Source organism: Palaemon carinicauda, chromosome 38, assembly GCF_036898095.1.
Source record: "Palaemon carinicauda isolate YSFRI2023 chromosome 38, ASM3689809v2, whole genome shotgun sequence".
Lineage (NCBI taxonomy): Eukaryota > Metazoa > Arthropoda > Malacostraca > Decapoda > Palaemonidae > Palaemon > Palaemon carinicauda.
In genome coordinates, this window is record NC_090762.1 from 24092577 (window position 1) to 24110076 (window position 17500).

General features: G+C 35.1%; 1 protein-coding gene across 2 annotated transcripts in view; it reads left to right on the forward strand.

Annotated features, from left to right (window-relative positions):
• The window catches only part of LOC137630476 (protein FAM110A-like), a 457004-nt gene that overhangs the window by 365977 nt on the left and 73527 nt on the right, over positions 1–17500 (forward strand). The gene's annotated exons all lie outside the window — the stretch shown is intronic.

Sequence of the window (17500 nt, forward strand, 5' to 3'; positions counted from 1 at the left end):
CTTCGCTTTTGTGTTATTGAAATAACATTCCAAGAATTATTGAAAATGCAGTTATTGCGGGAAACCAGTAAGGTGTATGTGGGTGTGATTTACGTCAGGGTCGAGGTCATAAGAAATCAGTCACGAAGCGGGGCTTTTTAATAGCTGCTGACGACATTATTTGCATTTCTCTTGGCGGGAGTCTGCGTTGCTGTTTCAAAACAAAAGGTGTTGTTTTTTTTTTTTTTTTTTTTTTTTTTGCTTAATTTCCGAACGGTTATCTCTTATCGATAAGCTTTGAAACGTTAATTGTCCCCTCTCTCTCTCTCTCTCTCTCTCTCTCTCTCTCTCTCTCTCTCTCTCTCTCTCTGCTCTCTCTCTCTCTCTCTCTCTCATATAAGTTTCCCTTTTGTTTCTTTCTCGTTCAACCAATCTCTGTTGCCTGAAGCAGTGAGTGATGAACAGAAATCAGGCGGGAGTGATCAGCACTTCTTCAAAACAGAGGGCCTCAGCGAAGTATTCTTTTCCCACCGGGTTGAACAATCAATCTTTCATCTCTCTCTCTCTCTCTCTCTCTCTCTCTCTCTCTCTCTCTCTCTCTCTCTCTCTCTCTCTCTCTCTCTCTCTATATATATATATATATATATATATATATATATATATATATATATATATATATCTTACACACACACGAGGCAAGTTAGATGACTAAATATATTTTGATTTTTATCTCACTTTATATGTTTTATGATTAATTTTCAAGGATTTCCTTCACTGTTGCTGAAAGAAAGATTTAATATCTCTTATGTTAGTCTTGAGTCCTTATGTGAAGTAGGATGTATTAACCTGAAGTGCTTGGTTTGGATATTTGAAAATATGCCGCCTCGCAGTTTATTATTATTATTATTATTATTATTATTATTATTATTATTATTATAATCCTCCTCCTCCTCTATATAGCAAGCCACAAAGGCCATGGCAAAATTGCAATGCATACATTTATAATAAAAGTGCAACTATTTATTCAAATTAAATCATTGAACTTAAGAGTTGTATTAAACGTCGTCTTAAACTCATTCTTCGTAAAGCGTTTGAAGGAGAAAAAGCTTGAATAATATGTTGAAAAAAAAAAAAAATAGGTCGATATGAAAATGATTATCACTCCGAACTTTGGCTATGAAATATAGTACTCCATTTCGCTTTGTTTTGAAACTGCTCTTATCAGAAATCAATTAATTATTCAAAGAACAAATATAACATAGGTTAGAATAAAGCGAATAAGCAAGTAATTCAAATCAACTGACCAACAGAGACGAATGATTTAAAGGTTTAAAGACCACTCATGATTGTTAAAGCATTTACAGTTTATATATGAAATATTTGTTTTAATGCTGTTACTGCTCTTAAGATATTTTATTTCAATTGTTAATTACTTCTCTTATTTCTTTGTTTCTTTTCCTCACAGGGCTATTTTCCCTGTTGGGGCCTCTGGGATTGTAGCATTTTGCTTTTCCAACTAAGGTTGTAGCTTAGCATTTAATAATGATAATGATAATAATAAGCAGGACAATGCCCTAGAGACTGACCATATATACATATGATCAGCGCCCAAACCCCATCCACCCAAGGTAGGATCAAGGATGGCTAGGCAGTGGCTGCTGATGACTTAGCAAATAGATTTATAGGTCCCCCCCCCTTATCGTTAGCTCACAAGGATGATGAGGTTGCAGCAACCAAAGGAACTGACGGGTTTGAGCGGAACTCAAACACCAGTGACCAATCCGGCAATCACCATTCAGGGACGTTACCACATCGGCCACCACAATTAAACTGGGGATGGGTTCATCGGCACGCCTTTAATTAAAACAATCCAGATTTGAACTGTTATTATGCTAAATCCAGAGTCAGCGGCATAATTAAGCGAATATGTAATGAAGGGGCTCTCCAAGACTTACGGAGGAGTAGAAGGAGGAGGAGGAGGAGGAGAAGGAGGAAAGGAAGGGAGGAGACGCACGTGTGGGCCCAGAACGGCACAGCCACAGCTGCTGCTGCCTCCTTTGTCCCGCTGGCTGATTCGGAGGGCATGTGGTCGAAGCCTCGAAGGGCGGGTAGAGAAGACTGCCGTCTTAGTCTTCTTTCCTCTTGTTTCTTTGCTTACTACGTTGTCAGAGAAGTTCGATTTAAGATATAAAAACATTTGACGTTACAGTGGTTATCTTGATTCCCTATTTAATATCTTAAAAGTTGCAGAGAGAGAGAGAGAGAGAGAGAGAGAGAGAGAGAGAGAGAGAGAGAGGGAGGGGGGTTGGGTCTTATATTAGAATTCATATAGAATAATCTTTTGGTTCAAAGGCGTAAAGAAAATACTTATGTCCCTCTATTTCTCAAATGATTTCCCGTTATTTTTTCCCTGTTGGAGCCCTTGGGCTTATAGCATCTTGCTTTTCCGACCGGGCCTGTATCTTAGTTAATAATAATAATAATAATAATAATAATAATAATAATAATAACCTCCTACATGTAGGAAGTGCAACACGAAAAATGAAACCATAAACCACATAGCAAGCGAATATCCGGCACTTGCAGTGAACCAGTACAAAAAGAGGCATGATTCAGTGGCAAAAGCCCTCCACTGAAACCTGTGCAAGAAACCTCAGTTACCTTGCAGTAATAAGTGGTACGAGCACCAACCTGAGGGAGTGATAGAAAACGATCAGGCAATGATCCTCTGGGACTATGGTATCAGAACAGATAGGGTGATACGCGCAAATAGACTAGACTTGATTGACAAAATCAAGACGTAAGTATCACTCATTGATGTTGCAGTACCGTGGGACTCCAGGGTTGAAGAGAAAGAGGGAAAAAATGGATAAGTATCAAGACCTGAAAATAGAAATAATAAGGATATGGGATATGCCAGTGGATATTGTACCCATAATCATAGTAGCACTAGGCACGATCCCAGAAAAGGAATCTAGAAAAACTAGAGGCTGAAGTAGCTACAGGATTCATGCCGAAGAGTGTGATCCTATAAACGGCGCACATAATAGGAAAAGTGATGGACTCCTAAGGGGGCAGGATGCAACCCGGAACCCTACACTATACCACCCAGTTGAAAAGACTGTGGTAGAGGAAAATAATAATAATAATAATAATAATAATAATAATAATAATCTATGATGTAGTATGATTGCTATGGTTTTTATTTATTTATTTATTTTTTTTTTTTTTTTTTTTTTTTACAAAAGTATACCCTACCATCTAGAGACAGCATTACCTTACAAATGATGTGTTATTTATACTTATGCACATTCCTCCTGATAATGACGTTGTTCCTCAACAAGAATCAAAATGTGATATTTACGGTGATTCCTTCCCGAAAGGAGGACATCATGTAGCCCGCGTTCTGACCGTCTCTGGTTTTCCGGGTCATAGCGTCGGTAGATTTACCTTTTTGACCTACTGTTACAGTTAGGCGAGTCCCTTGTTTTCGGATTTTCGAAGAACTTCCGTTATTGTTATTTCACTGTTAACCGAGTTTTATCTCTCTTCACTGGTAGTCTAGTATATATATATATATATATATATATATATATATATATATATATATATATGGCAGAAAACTATGAAGAGTGAAGTGGGAGATGATGAGTGGAGAAGTATGGAATTAAAAGCACAAGATAGAGACGACTGCCGAAATTTAACTGAGGCCCTTTGCGTCAATAAGCGTAGGAGGAGATTATATATATATATATATATATATATGAATATATATATATATATATATATGAATATATATATATATATATATATACATATATATATATATATATATATATATATATATATAATGAGGGACAGTCAGACAGAGAGTAGACGAAGCGTCCAATGAGTTAGATATCTTCATCTATGATTTAGCAGTTGAGGTATGAATTCTGCAGTGACCACTGTTGCAGGAATCATCTCCCGGTCAGGTAAAAGATTTAATTATATATATATATATATATATATATATATATATATATATATATATATATATATATATATATATATATATATATATAGTTCCTTGTATGAGAAGGTTTTACAATGAGAAGACGATGCAATGGTCCATTGAGGTCACCGTAACGGCGATCCTGCCATGATCATCAGAGGTAAATTGGACTCTACGCGATGCCACCTGCTAGAAAGGTGCCACGTTACTTAATTTTTTTCATCTTTTCTTTAACAGTACGTAAGCTAAAGTAAAAGATCGAACACAATTTCACAATGTTACGACGTATTTTGATTTCTGAAGTTATAGATTTGCATATGATTCGTGACTTTAGATAAAGAATATGTGTTTATGGAAAGAAATAGTGACTTGTGGCAATGGGTGGTCATACCCCGAAACGCTGACACGTAACTACGTAAATGTAATCTGCCTGAAATAGAGCAAAATTTTCATTGGATACTTTATTTGAGACTTCAGATATATTAGTGTGTTATATCTGATGAATGGAATACAAAATTAAACTCGGGGGAAAGTAATACTGGGGTTTATTTTGGACGTTAAAACGGGGTTCCATTCTACCTCTGGGGTTGATTACTCCTTTGCGGTAAATGTTGCCTTTGGGCGGGTGCTGTAATTCCACCTTGAACTGGTATGATATTTTGTGGAGAATCGCAAGAATCGTCGGCGAAGTATTCTGACATGCTAAGAAGACACAATAATTAAACTTTAAGGCGGAAGAGTTTGAAAGAAATGTCATTTCCTATGTACTTTCGTTTTAATTTTTAATGCGATGGAACATAAAACGTTACCGAGAAAGAGAGAAAGAGAGGGAGACGAGACCAGACACCGCGCTTCGTTCGTGGTCGTCGTCGTCATCATCATCATGGACGACTGACTGAGTCGGTCCGTCGGAGGGGTAGGTAGAGAGTGGCAATCACCAGCAGTCAGTCTGCTGTGCTCACCTGTGGATGTTGGAAGTCATGCAAAACGTGAGGAGAGGCGGAGGTAGAAAGAAGTTGGCGGCGTGTGAGTGTTCCAGTGAAGTGTAATCCAACAAACGACAACAGCCCTGGAAAATAGACCTAGTCGAAACATTTTGCCTAAAGGGGTTAACTTTGTTAGCCTACATAGGCCTAGATGTTTATATCTTGGTTAGAAGTTCATGACTGGTTGTGTGGGCTATTATGGAGTGTCAGGCGAACATCGAAGTGAATCCTATTGTTTTATGTTATCCAGTCTGTGTTTGAGGGAATGTGTGCGTGTGTTTGTTCCATGCCAAGAGGACAATACATTGGTCAGGCGTACATTGTTGCTCATTTGGAAGGAGCATCCCTGGTAAGCCAGGTAAGCCTTGAAAAAGAGGATCGAATGTAAATCTATAGCAAGACATACAGATGAATTTATAGCAGGGCCTCTAATAATCTCGGAGTACCAGGACCGGTTTTGGGCGTAAATAGCGGATCTCGTATAAGGGGCCTCTGGCAAGTGGGTAACAACACAGTTCACTGGAGGATTTACCTCCAATGAAACAAACTTAATGGAAGACAGACGGCAAGCTTATGGGTGGTCTTTGGGTTAGATTTGGTTATATTATAAAATAGGTGGGGTTGGATGAATTAGACTGTTATCCTTGAATTGTCAGGAGTCTGATCTTGAAAAATTTTTGATACTATGTAAGGGCTTAGGTCTATATGGATTGAATATATATATATATATATATATATATATATATATATATATATGTGTGTGTGTGTGTGTGTATACAGTATATATATATATATATATATATATAGTAGGTGTGTGTGTGTGTGTCAATTTATAAGGATATGGCCTCCTGGTAACTCAGTAAAGTATTTGAGAGTGAGGGTGCTACCCTTGCACCCTTTTTCTCGACCACAGCAGAAAGTTATTAATCATTTATAAGTGGATACACTAGTGGGTGGTAGTAGGTTGGCCAGGGCACCAACCACCCGTTGAGATACTACCGCTAGAGAGTTATGGGGTCCTTTGACTGGCCAGACAGTACTACATTGGATCCTTTTCTCTGGTTACGGTTTATTTTCCCTTTGCTTACACATACACCAAATAGTCTGGCCTATTCTTTACACATTCTCCTCTGTCCTCATACACCTGACAACATTGAGATTACCAAACATTTTTTTTCTCTCTCAAGGGGTTAAGTACTGCACTGTAGTCGGTCAGTGGCTACTTTCCTCTTGGTAAGGGTAGAAGGGACTCTTTAGCAATGGTAAGCAGATCTTCTAGGAGAAGGACACTCCGAAATCAAACCATTGTTCTCAAGTCTTGGGTAGTGCCATAACCTCTGTACCATGGTCTTTCACTGCCTTGGATTAGAGTTCTCTTGCTTGAGGGTACACTCAGGCACACAGTTCTCTCTTGTTTCTCCTCCTCTTGTTTTGTTAAAGTTTTTATAGTTTATATAAGAAATATTTATTTTAATATTGTTGCTGTTCTTAAAACAATTAATTTTTTTTCCTTGTTTCCTTTCCTTACTGGGCTGTTTTCCCTGTTGGAGCCCCTGGGCTTATAGCATCCTGCTTTTCCAACTAGAGTTGCAGCTTAGCAGATGATAATAATAATAATAATAATAGGTGGGGTTGGATGAATTAGACTGTTATCCTTGAATTGTCAGGAGTCTGATCTTGGAAAATTTTTGATACTATGTAAGGGCTTAGGTCTATATGGATTGAATATATATATATATATATATATATATATATATATATATATATATATATATATATATATATCCTTCTCTCTGGTTACGGTTCATTTTCCAATTGGCCACAAATACACCGAATAGTCTGACCCATTCTTTACATATTCTCCTCTGTCCTCATACACCTGACAACCCTGATATTACCAAACAATTCTTCTTCACCAAGGGGTTAATTACTAAACTGTAATTGTTCACCGGCTACTTTCCACTTGGCTCGGGTAGAAGAGAGACTTTAGCTATGATAAGCAGCTCTTCTGGGAGAACACTCCAAAATCAAGCCATTGTTCTCTAGTCATGGGTAGTGCCATAGTCTCTGTACAATGGTCTTCCACTGTCTTGGATTAGAATTCTCTTGCTTTAGGGTACACTCGGGCACACTATGCTATATTATTTCTCTTCCTCTTTTTTTTGTTAAAGGTTTTTTTATAGTTAATATATCAAGTATTTAATTAAGTGTTGTTACTGTTCTTAAAATGTTTTATTTTAATTGTTGAATACTTCTCTTATATCCTTGTTTCCTTTCCTCACTGGGCTTTTTTTTTTGAGCTCCTGGCCTTATAGCATCATGCTTTTCCAACTGGGATTGCACTTTAGTTAATAATAATAATAATAATAATAATAATAATAATAATAATAATAATAATAATATATAATAATGTCAAACATGAGTTAATTGCTACACCTCTCAGTAACGCGCTTATATATATATATATATATATATATATATATATATATATATATATATATATATATTGAGTAGATAATCGAAGACCGTATCTCTCCTAGTGCCTTTTGGAGCCCAGCTGAACTTTTGGTGATCTAAATTCTCCTGGGGAGTGCGAAGTGCACGCCCAAACTATCTCCATTTACCCCTCATCATGATCTCATCATCATATGGCACTCGAGTAATCTCTCTTATAGTTTCATTTCTAATCCTGTCCTGCCAATATTCGCAATATTCTTCTGAAGGTTTTGCTCAAATCAACAAAATCTGTTGGATATTATTTCATTGTCATACCATGACTCCAGTCCATACAGTAACACCGACCTCTCTAAACTGATATATAACCTGAATTTTATATGTAATTTCATTCGATGTGGTTTCCAAATTTTACTTAACCTTGCCATTGTCTGATTTTTTTTTTTTAATCATTCATTAAACTCAAATGATCCAGTTCCTAGATAATTATATGATTCTTCCTCATTAATCCTTTTACTCTTCCAATGATATTTTATCTTCCATTGTATATTTAATTCTCATCATCTCTTTCTTGTATTTATCTTGAGCCCAACCTCATGTGGTACTTCATGCATTTTAGTAAGCAAACTTTGCAAGTCGTGTGGTGTTCTGCTAATAAGAACAGCGTCATAAGCATACTCCAGGTGTGCCAATTTCCTGTTTCCAACCCAGTCCAATCCTTCTCCACCATCCCCAACTGTTCTATGCTTTAAAAAATCCACGAGGAGGATAAACAACTTAGGTGACACCACATTTACTGTTCACTGGAAATTCATTTTTATAAGACTCCATTAACTTTAACTTTGCACTTGTTATGCTCATAAACAGACTTAATATAATTTACATATTTAAGAGGAATTCCATAAAAACGCAGGACTCTCCACAAATTTTCCTGATGCACACTATCAAAGGCTTTTTCATATTCCACAAATGCCATCAAAAATTAATTTCTATATTCTACACATTGCTGTATCACATACCTTAGAATGAAAATTTGTTCAGTACAACTTTTGCTTTTTCCAATTCCTGCTTGTTCATCTCAGCTTTTCATCAATTTTTCTCTCTAGTCTCTTGAATGAGTGTACTATATATTTTCATTACAACTGAAGTAAGTGTGATGCCTCTGTAATTATTGCAATCAATCAAATCTCCTTTTTTTTGCCCTTTTCACCAATTCTTGTAGCTCCCATTCATCAGGTTTTGCCTCTTCACACCACATTCTACAAAATGATTTTATAAGTATTCTGGGAGTCACTCCATTTTCGGCCAATATCGTCTTGGCTGTTATTCCATCGTATCCAGAGGCTTTCCATCTCTTGGGTATCAAGGTCTTCATCAGCTTCAGCTATCTCAATCAAATTATTCCCTTCAGCTATCTCAATCAAATTATTCCCTTCATATCTCCTATTCAAGACCACACTAAAGTGTTCCATCCACGTTGCCTTTCTTCATCTTCTGTTGTTATAAAAACCAATCTCTCTTTTTGATTGGTATATCATTAATAATTCTGTGAGGAATTCATACACCATATCCACTCCCTGAATTCATAGCTTTTTTCAGCCTCTTCTGCTTTCCTACCTAAATATTCTCTCCAGTCATTCCTGGCTTTCATTTTTTACCTCACCATCAATTCTGGAATATTTAGAATGCTCTACCTTGTAATTTTCATTACTTCTTCGAAAACATTCAACAATCAATTTGTCTTTGGCTCCTTTTTATAGTATCCCAAGTATCATTTTATATCCATAGTATTCGCATTGTGTCTTCATATCCCAAGACTTCACTACCAACTGATTGGTATTTACTTTTCTCTTATTATTTGGTGTGTCCCTTTCTTTCTTCTTTTCTGTGTTTTCATCAGGACTGCAATGGTTATGTATATATATATATATATATATATATATATATATATATATATATATATATATATATATATATATATATATATATATATATATGTATATATATATATATGTGTATATATATATATATATATATATATATATATATATATATATATATATATATATATATATATATATATATATATATATATATAAATGCTTTTGTGATAGCTTTTCTCTCTGATACAATTTTCATTAATGACAATTGCCTTAGTGGCGTCAATATGTTTCCTACGGTAATCTTGCAATTTTCTCAGATTCTTCAGAATCTCTGGAGTGAGCCTTCTGTCAAGGAAACTAAGACTACTTCTCATCTTCATTTACGCTATCACTACATCACAGTTTCTACAAAACTAAATCTTCATATGATCACTAATCAACATAAGTTTACAATTTCTTTTATATATGAGGTTTAGCAGAAATTATGATTGATTAATTTAAAATTGTATTCTATAGAACATAAAAAAACGAGATTGAAAATTCCAGATATTCAACATTCACTCTTCATTGAAGGATTCCATGGTCTTCCACTGTCATGGGTTAGAGTTCTCTTGCTTGAGGGTACACTCGGGCACACTATTCTATCTAATTTCTCTTCCTCTTGTTTTGTTAAAGCATTTATAGTTTATATAGGAATTATTTATTTTAATGTTGTTACTGTCCTTAGAATATTTTATTTTTCCTTGTTTCCTTTTCTTACTGGGCTATTTTCTATGTTGGAGCCCCTGGGCTTATAGCATTCTGGTTTTCCAACTAGGATTGTAGCTTAGCAATTAATGAAAATAATGATAATAATAATAATATTCTGCACTTGAATCCAGTTTATCCATGCCATACCACTTATGAAATTTTTATAATTAATTAAAGAAGTCTCCTAATATTTTTATATTAATATTTTCACAACTATAGCCTTTATGGTAAAGTGTAATTCTATCACTCAACCAATGCAGTCATGATGAAGGGTCACGAAGTAATTCGAAACTCGTGTCGACACTAAAAAATAGAGAAACGCAATGCATTAATATATTTCCGAACGCATCGTCAAATTTGCATGAACATGATAAACGAAATAATGGTGATAGTATTTTCACTAGAAGTCAGGTTTCATCTGAAACATTAGTTAACAGAGAGAGAGAGAGAGAGAGAGAGAGAGAGAGAGAGAGAGAGAGAGAGAGAGAGAGAGAGAGAGAGAGAGAGAGAGTCTTAATCTTCTGATGAATTGATTTAGAAGAAATCTACAAAGCGAATCGGTAATTGTTATACTCAGTTCTTTCGTTACGTTATACAGAAATGAACTGTAAATAAAATATCAGTTTGTTTCTTTTGATAAAAGAAGTGTGCTGTAATGTATAGATTTAAAGCATACAGTGAACAAAAAAAACTATCTTCTATTGACAAACGAAACAAATATTTCTAACCCAGAGAGAGAGAGAGAGAGAGAGAGAGAGAGAGAGAGAGAGAGAGAGCTTTAATTTTCGTCTTCAAAAGATATAAGGACTCGTTCTTTTTATATTGAGTTAGTCTAAACATTTGAGAGAGAGAGAGAGAGAGAGAGAGAGAGAGAGAGAGAGAGTGAGAGACGTGTAATATAAATTTAGTTTATTAAATGATACGCTCCACCGGCCTTCTGTTGCCCCACCTTACGTGTGACACTATAATCAGTTTCATTCCGGTTAATGTTATTGCGTAGAATATTAACAAATGGAAATCATTACAGTAGGCTAACTTTACTCGCGAAAACAATGGACAATACCAATATGAATTATATGCATGTGAATAAAATACAAGTATTTTCTAAGAGCATTTATGAGTAAAAATTTAGTTCTGACCTGTTTTTAAACTTAACGCACTCATCTCTCACTCTTCTTTAAATGAGTGTTATTATTATTATTATTATTATTATTATTATTATTATTATTATTATTATTATTATTATTAGCCAAGCTACAACCCTAGTTGGAAAAGCAGGATGCTGTAAACCTAAGGGTACCAACAAGGAAAATATAGCCTAGTGAGTAAAGGAAATAGATAAACTAGAAGAGAAGTAATGAAAAATTACGATAAAATATTTTAAGAATAGTATCAACATTAAAACCTACCTTTCATATATAAACTCTAAAAAGAAACTTATGTCACCCCGTTCAACATAAAAAAAAACTTTTGCTGCAAGTTGGAATTTTAATATACATATTAAAGAGAAGCAAATATTTCTTACCTTAGATAATATCGTTAATAAATAAAAATTCTGATATGAACTATTTTAGTGTATCATTGTCAATTTCAAACATGTTTCAGTGACTGACTCAGGTTTATTATTATTATTATTATTTTTATTATTATTAGCCAAGCTACAACCCTGGTTGGAAAAGCAGGATGCTGTAAGCCTAAGGGTTCCAACAAGGAAAATATAGCCTAGTGAGGAAAGGAAATAGATAAACGACAAGAGAAGTTAAATTTTAAGAAGAGTAACAACATTAAAACAGACCTATCGTATATAAACTATAAAAAAGACATTTATGTCAGGCCGTTCAACATTAAAACATTTGCTGCAAGTTGGAACTTTTCATATAGATATGAAAAATAAGCAAATATTTCTTACTTTAGATAAGATCGTTAATAAGTAAAAATTCTGAAATGAACTTTTTTAGAGTATCATTGTCAATTTCAAACATGTTTCAGTGACTGATTCAGGTTCATTGGCTATGTTAGTGTTTTTTTCCCCTTGGCTGTGTATGCCACGCTTACTTTGGGATCAAGTTGACGTGCTGGGAACAGGCTATTCAACCTGAAAGGAAACGCCTTTAGGTTGAAGGTTTTGGGCAATCATGTTTCAGGTCAGCCATTGTGTTTTAAGGGGGAATGTTTTTTGGGCCATAGTTTTTTTCAGTCCGATACATATTGATTTTGTTATTATTATTATTTTTTTTTTTTAGAAATTTTCCTTATAGTAAATTCGTGTATATATATACATATATATATATATATATATATATATATATATATATATATATATATATATATATATATATATATATATATATATATATATATATGCATGCATACAGTATTTTCCTTTGTATTTTTTATTTCTCCAACAAATCTTTTTGAAGCATTACTATTCAGAAATCGTTCATAGATAATCAATTAATTCAACTGACATTCAAGCAAAGAAAACGACATCTTGTAGTTGAGTGGCTACTTTCCTCTAGGTAAGGGTACAAGTGAGACTTTACCTTTGGTAAACAGCTCTTCTAGGAGGAGGACACTCCAAAATCAAACCCTCGTTCTCTAGTCTAAAGCCTGTGTACCATGGTCTTCCACTGTCTTGAGCTAGAATTATCTTGCTTGAGGGTACACTCGGGTACTCTATTCTATCTTATTTCTCTTCCTCTTTTTTTAAGTTTTTGTAGTTTATACATGAAAGATCCAATTTAATGTTGTTGTTCGTAAAATGTTCTATTTGAATTGTTCATTATTTCTCTTGTAGTTTATTTATTTTCTTATTTTATTTCCTCACTGGGCCTTTTTCCCTGTTGTAGCCCTTGGGCTTATAACATCCTGTTTTTTTCATCTAGGGTTGTAGTTTAGCTTTTAATAATAATACTAATAATAGTACTTGTCACTCGCCACGGGCACTTAGGCTATCCACTCAGTTCTCCATCGTGCTCTGTTGGTTATTCTTAAATATATTATTTATCCGATTAAAGTACCCATACCTTTAATAAAGACTGGCGGAATGTATGGCGAAATTTCCCAGTGCGTTGTATTGCAGAGATTGATAATGGGTTAGTATTTGTTTAATCAATGACATTAATGTATAATCATCATCATCATCATCATCTCCTCCTACGCCCATTGACGCAAAGGGCCTCTGTTAGATTTGGCCAGTCGTCTCTATCTTGAGCTTTTAATTCAATACTTCTCCATTCATCATCATGTACCTCACGCTTCATAATCCTCAGCAATGTAGGTCTGGGTCTTCCAACTCTTCTAGTGCCTTGTGGAGCCCAGCTGAACGTTCTGAACGTTTGGTGAACTAATCTTCTGAGGAGAGCGAAGAGCATGTCCAAACCATCTCCATCTACCCCCCATTATGATCTCATCCACATATGGCTCTCGAGTAATCTCTCTTATAGTTTAATTTTTAATTCTGTCCCGCATACTCTGAATATTCCTCTGAGGGCTTTGTTCTCAAATCTACTAAATCTTATTTTTGGATCTTCAGTTGTGACCCTGGAGACATATTCAATCAATTACAGCTATTCTGGTTTCTTGGGTTGTACTGTATTCATTTGTTTCAGAGTTTTACATTTTATTGTTTAAAAAAAAAAATATTACATTATAGTTTTTATAGGTTGTGAGTCATACTTTATCTTGTACGCTGCGAGGTGTATTTTATAAATGTTTCATTCATTAAAGTACTTTATCCTTTTTCATGGTTTACCAGTCATACGCTATACGTATATACTTTTTTTTATATAGTTACAATAATAAGGTAATACAATTTCCACAGGATGCGAGTCCTGCTTTACACTTTTTTTTTTAAATTTCCTGCATATATACTTTGTTTGCATACATTAAAATACATAATTTTCGAAAGCTAAATAAATTTCATTTATCATACATTGTGGGTCATTTTATTTGTTTGCATGGGTTCAAATATAAGGTAATGCAATTTCCATTGGATGTAGGTTCTGCTTTGTACATTTTCTATTTCCTTTTATAGGTTGCAAGTCTTGCTTAATACCTTTATAGAAACCTAGGAATTAAGTAAATCGATGCGATGGTTTCTGATTGCTCAGTAAGGAAGCATGTTTGGTGTTTGTTTTCATAACTTCAGTGAGAACCTACACGTTGCTTAGCGATACAATCTTTAAAAAATGAACCTCTCTCTCTCTCTCTCTCTCTCTCTCTCTCTCTCTCTCTCTCTCTCTCTCTCTCTCTAGTGAAGCGGTGTCCAATTGGTACTTTCAGAACACAGTCTTCCTAGTGTGTGACCACCGGCTTTCCTTGGCCCCTCGGCACACAGTCAGCTCTTCCCTTCCATTAGGATTTCGAGGCGAGGTGCCCTTACGTCATTACGCAATATATTTCGTACGATTTGATCATCGTTGAATGCCTTTTTCTGTCTGACCTTGTTCTGTTCTGATGTCTATACATATGTTTCGTAGTTATTATTATTATTATTATTATTATTATTATTATTATTATTATTATTATTATTATTATTATTATTATTACTAGCAGCTAATATACAACTCTAGTTGGAAAGCAAGATACTATAAGCCCAAGGGCTCCAATAGGGGAAAAATAGGCCAGCAAGAAAGGGAATGGATAAATTACATGATAAATAATGAATAGTTAACATGGGATATTTTAAGATCAATAGCAACGTTAATATTAATCTGTCATATAAGCTATGAAGAGAAATTAATCTCAACCTGATCAACATAAAACATTCGCTTAGAGTTTGAACTTTTGAAGTTCCACCGATTCAACTGCCTGATTAGGAAGATCAGTCCACAATCTGTTCACAGCTGGAATAAAACTTCTAAAATATTGTGTAGTATTGAGGCTTGTGATGGAGAAGACATGACTATTAGAATTAACTGCATACCCGTACCTAGTATTACTAACAGGTTAATACTGTCTGGGAAGATCTGAATGCAAAGAATGGTCAGAATTATGAAAAATCTCATGCAACATTCATTAAGAACTAACTGAACGACTGTGCCAGAGGTTAATATATAGCTCAGGAATAAGAAATTTACAGTCCGTAAGTTCTTGCCACAAATTAAGATGGCAGTCAGCAATTGGAGACCAGGCAAGAAAACAGTACTCGAAGCAGGGTAAAATCAATGAACTGAATTAATGTACTCTTTACCAATAATTTATGTATTATCCTTACTTGCTTTTGAAAGTTAATCCCTTTTCCATCATAACGGTCTATCCATGATCTTGCTGACATGACACATATGCAACTTTTATGCATTCTACTATTAGGTTTATTAACTCCTAAACTGTTTTTTTTTTTTTTTTTTTTTTTTTTTTTACTGTTCTTCTTATGTTAGGCGTTTGCTTATCTTACTATTTGAAGGGTTTCTGTCTAAATCTCATTCCGTAAAGAATTCTATGAACACGTTCGAACAGTATCTGTGAAATCCCTCAAGTGAGAACATTTGGAAGTTTTCGACTTTCAATGCCAGCACGAAATTTTCATAAAGCGAATTCTTTAGGTTATTTTTAGTTTTATTATTGCTTTTAAATTTTTATTCGAGTAAGCACGGGCTCTTACCCCCAAAGTAGCCTCTATGTATCCATTAGTGGCCGCTTGTTTCTTGTTACTGGAGCCCTGAGAAGGGTCATCCTGTTCGTCTCACGTTATCCAATTGCCGCCATTAGTCTTTTGAAATCCCTTTTTTATTCCGAGAAAAATCTTTGAACTTGCAAACCAAACCTTCAAAAGATGAAAATATCCAAGTCAACTATATAAAAAGAACTTGGGCTATGAAAAAGAATAAAACTTTGATCGTGGTAGTTCAAGGGCTGTAAAAAAAGGAGGAGGAAACTTTGGCCGTGGTATCTTCGGGGATTTTCTATCGATTTAGTCCTTAGTGCCATCCTGGCACAGTTTGTCACCAGTTTTCCTCCCAATTTCAACTCGACCTGATCTACTTGCTAAGTCTACATTAGCCACGTGGGTCAAAAGGGGCACAGTCTGGATCATACGTACGTTATGTGTGTGCAGCCGCTTTAGACATTGTATTCTCGTGTGGTGTGCTTTTCCTTGCTTCTGTTGTTCAATAGACATCTTTGATCCTTTAATGTAATATTTATTACTCTCTCTCTCTCTCTCTCTCTCTCTCTCTCTCTGTTAGAAGAAGTACAGTTGGAAACGGGAATTCCTGGTGCACCGCGCTCTGATGGAATGCACCCTGTCATACCGTTACTGCAGGATAAGTAACCTAACAGATTGTGTAGGGGGGAGGTAACAGAGGTGGAGGGCGGGGCTACACAAAGGAACTATCAGCGCAGTGAGGGTGTGACAGGGTGCGCTTCCTCGGAGCGAAATGTGCCAGAAATTCCTGTGTCCAACTGTACCTAGCCAGCTCCTGAGTAATATCCCTTTTATACTGATCATTTATACAGCTTTATATAAATTATGATAAACCAAGCAGGAATTTGACAGATACATTTAATGAATTTCTTTGTGGAATAATGCATTTGACTAATTGTTTACATTCTGTAATCTCTTAAAGCTTAGTTAAGCACATTCGGTTCACGTCATCAACCGGCTATCGATACCAGAACGTGTTTTTTTTATCCTATATCTTTCATTGAACTGTAGAATTAGGATTGGGGTTTATTCGATTGTGTTTTTGAAGCTTGGGAGAGAGAGAGAGAGAGAGAGAGAGAGAGAGAGAGAGAGAGAGAGAGAGAGAGAGAGAGAGAGAGAGAGAGAGAGAGAGAGAGAGAGAAAGTTATTGATTCGAGAACTTCCCTTTATTTAGTAATCTAATAATTCACTAATTATAATTCTCTCTCGTTCTCGAATCAATAACTCTCTCTCTCTCTCTCTCTCTCTCTCTCTCTCTCTCTCTCTCTCTCTCTCTCTCTCTCTCTCTCTCTCTCTCTCTTTCTCTCTCTCTCTGAACATTATCTGTATTTGATGTATTAGAGAGGTAGCTAGTGTATTTTATACTTCTCCGTTTTCTGACATTTGACTTTTGTATGTGTCCAAATCTTTGGAAATCGTTGCTTTAGAAAGTCGAGATATTTTCATAGAGATGTCATCGCTGTACAATATTGAATTCCGTTTCAAAGCAATTAGCAGATATGGTAGAGGAAGTTATTTTTATAGCGTCACCTGGTCCACTCGTAAATGTATAAGAATTTCTTTTAAAACTACTACTTTAACGTAAAATTTATGTTCTTAAATTGCGAACTTTTGTTTTTTAATATAACATTCTCTTTCACATTCCATTGTCATCATGTTCATTTGTCTGTTAAAATTGATTTTTCATTGTCACTGTGTGCCCATTGATTTGTTGTATAAATCTAATTTTCTATTTTGATTAAGACTTCCAGCAACAATTTATTATTCAATCGATTTGCATGGGCCCCTCCATCCTTTGGTAACTATT